Genomic DNA, 2,990 nt, shown 5'->3' with positions numbered 1-2,990 from the left:
CCACCCATCCAGTGCTGCCCACCACCCATCCAGTGCTGCCTTCCACCCATCCAGTGCTGCCCCCCACCTCAGCAGTGCTGCCCACCACCCAAGCAGTGCTGCCCCCCACCCAAGCAATGCTGCCTCCTACCCAAGCAGTGCTGACTCCCACCGCAGCAGTGCCAGATGTACAGGTAGAAATAAGCCTGGACATGTGACCAGAGGCCAAGACCCAGGAAAAGCAGAGAGCAACAAGTCAACCCCTTCCTTCCAACAGCCAGATGCCAGCCACACTCACCCTCACCAGGGAGAAGGCAGCACCAGGATGGCAGCTTCCTCTATCTCTACCACTTATTAACTGGCAGCTGCAATTTCCATATCAGAGAAGGATCTGGTCCTAAACCGTCTAATCGTGTTTGCTGACGTGTACCTACATCACCCTGTCAGCTTCTTGGAAACCTGGCTGGCCTGCCCGGACACCCTCCCCTCAGACTGTTCCATCTGCTCCTGTTTTCCAAAGAAATAAATGTAATTACTCTGGCACTAATGTCTGATTATTTTGTTGTTTGACAATTTTACATTCCTGGAGATTTGGTATTTGGCTCCTCAAACCAGAGTCTCCAGGCAAGAGCTCCATCCTGGAGGAGAAAGACTGAGCCAAATCAATTGTAATTCAGAGAACAAGCTCCAAGGGCTTATGGGTCAAAGGAAACTGAGGATAGGGCCTTAAACATTCACCCACAAGTAAAAGAAAAGACCAAAGTTTTTTCAAGTTAACCAAATTTATAATTAGAAGAATGTCTATGCAAGTATTGTATAACCAACACACATGTATGCATTGGCAATATTTGATTGAGATCACAGTTCCCATTTTTCTTCCATTGGGGATGATCCTGAGCTATTTCCCCCACCAACCTCCTATTTTCAATTCCATAAATTCTTGGGTGATTGAGTGAGCCAGATAATTCGGACCCACAACTAATCCAAACTTCCTCGTTCTATTTCTTCCACCCCCTCCCCCACTCACATCTGCCACTCTCCATCAACCCTTTCTCTTAAGAAATAATCTACAAATTGGGATATTTGAACCTCCTCTTCTACACCTGTCTTCCCTTTCATGCCTTGGCTCCAGGGGAGTCACTGAGAATCAGCAGAAGTACCCAGAAGGAGGCATCAGGAAAAATAATGTAAACTAAAACTCTGGGTTATCTCCAACATGTATTACAGGCCCTGGAGAATGTTCTTAGCTAAAGACTAAAGCTTTTAGCATTGCTTCCCTGGATGGCTGAGCTCTTAGTCCTCCATTAGACATTCTTCAATGACTTTGAGCTATGTTCCATCCACCCACCACCATCCACCCACCCACCCATCCACCCAGTCATCCATCCACCCACCCAGCCATCCACTTATCCACCCATTTACCCACCTACCTATCTGCCCATCCACCTATCCACCCATCCACCCATCTACCCACCCACTCACCCACCCATCCATCCATCCACCCATCCACCCACCAACCCATCCACCGATCCACCCATGCATCTATCTACCCCTTCACCCATCTACCCATCCATCCATCCATCCATCTATTAATGAGTCTATCAATTCCACCCATCAACACATCAGTGCACCCTTAGGAAGCATCTCCCCTTTCCATTTGGTCAGAATATGATGGGTGCCATTCATGGACGCAGAGGGAGTTATGCCAAATTAAATAAATCGGACAGAGGAAAACAAATACTGTATGATTTTGCTTTGATGTGGAATCAAAAGAAGAAAACAAATGAACAAACAAAACTGACTCCTGGATACAGAGAACAAACCGATTTTAGCTAGTGTGGAGTGGGTGGAAGGATGGGTGAAAAGGAGGAAAGGGATTAAGAAGCCCAGAACACAGGACAAGGCCCAGGGCCTCTTGGTTTAAGCATGCCCATAAGAAGACCTAACTGAGACCCCTGAGATAAGAATGAGACATAAGTTGGCATCCAAATAAGGGATGACTGGGCAGGATGGGTCCCTCATTTCTACCCTCAGAGTTCAGAGGAGATAGAGAGGGAACTATGAGGGCTGTTGAGGGGAGGAAGGAGAGCTTGGCCATCTCTGAAATCATGGCATCAACCATAGGGATCCCAGAAATGTCTGTCCAGTGAGGAATGCCAGGAGAAGGTGGGATTTAGAATGGGATGACATGGGATTTGCCAGTCAGGGAGGAATGTATTCCACAACTGGGCACAGCATGAGCCACTGCCATGAGGGCAGGCGAACCCAGAAGAGCCATTCCTCCAGCCTCTACGCCCTAGTCCATGGTGGTTAGAGCTCGGCCTCTGTAGCCACCTACCCCAGCTGGACTCCACAGAGGATAGCTCTAGTCTTGTGACCTATGGCTCATAAGCATGTCCCCTGGAGTATAACATTCAACAGAAACTCATGTAGGACATATAGAAACTATTGACAAGTTATGTAAACCTTACCTGAACTCCCTGAAAATGATGATAAGTTTTACACTTCCCCCACCATTAGACATCTCATTCAGCACACACTCCAAATGCCTTCCCTCTTACCCTCACCCTCATATATTGTCTTTCCTTTCTCATTTGGATTCCAGCTCCCTCTTTCCTAACCCTCCCTCCCTCAGTAGCTAAACATTTGGTCTAATTTTGCCTCTCTGGCTTCATTTTGTTTTCTCCTCTACCATATGTGCACAAGTGCTTGTGTGTGGACCTTTCTGTTGATTTTCTCTTATGTCCATTATACTGGGGCTGGAACTCAGAACCACCTCCCTTGTGCTGTGTGACCTGAGATGAGTTACATAACTTCTTAGGTCTTACTTTTCTCATCTGTATTGAGGGGAGAAGAACATCTCTTGGGGTTAAAGGGGAGGGGTGCATTTCAATGAGACATGTAAATAAATAACAAGCATAGCATGATCCATAATAAGTGTTTGACCAATGTTAGCTATTGTCTTGACTGGTATTCTCCAACTCCTGTAGGCAGCAAGCCCACAGGCAGCC

This window comes from Myotis davidii, unplaced genomic scaffold (genome assembly GCF_000327345.1).
Source record: "Myotis davidii unplaced genomic scaffold, ASM32734v1 scaffold1734, whole genome shotgun sequence".
Lineage (NCBI taxonomy): Eukaryota > Metazoa > Chordata > Mammalia > Chiroptera > Vespertilionidae > Myotis > Myotis davidii.
The sequence above is the reverse complement of the archived record's forward strand: the minus strand, read 5'-3'. Positions refer to the sequence as shown.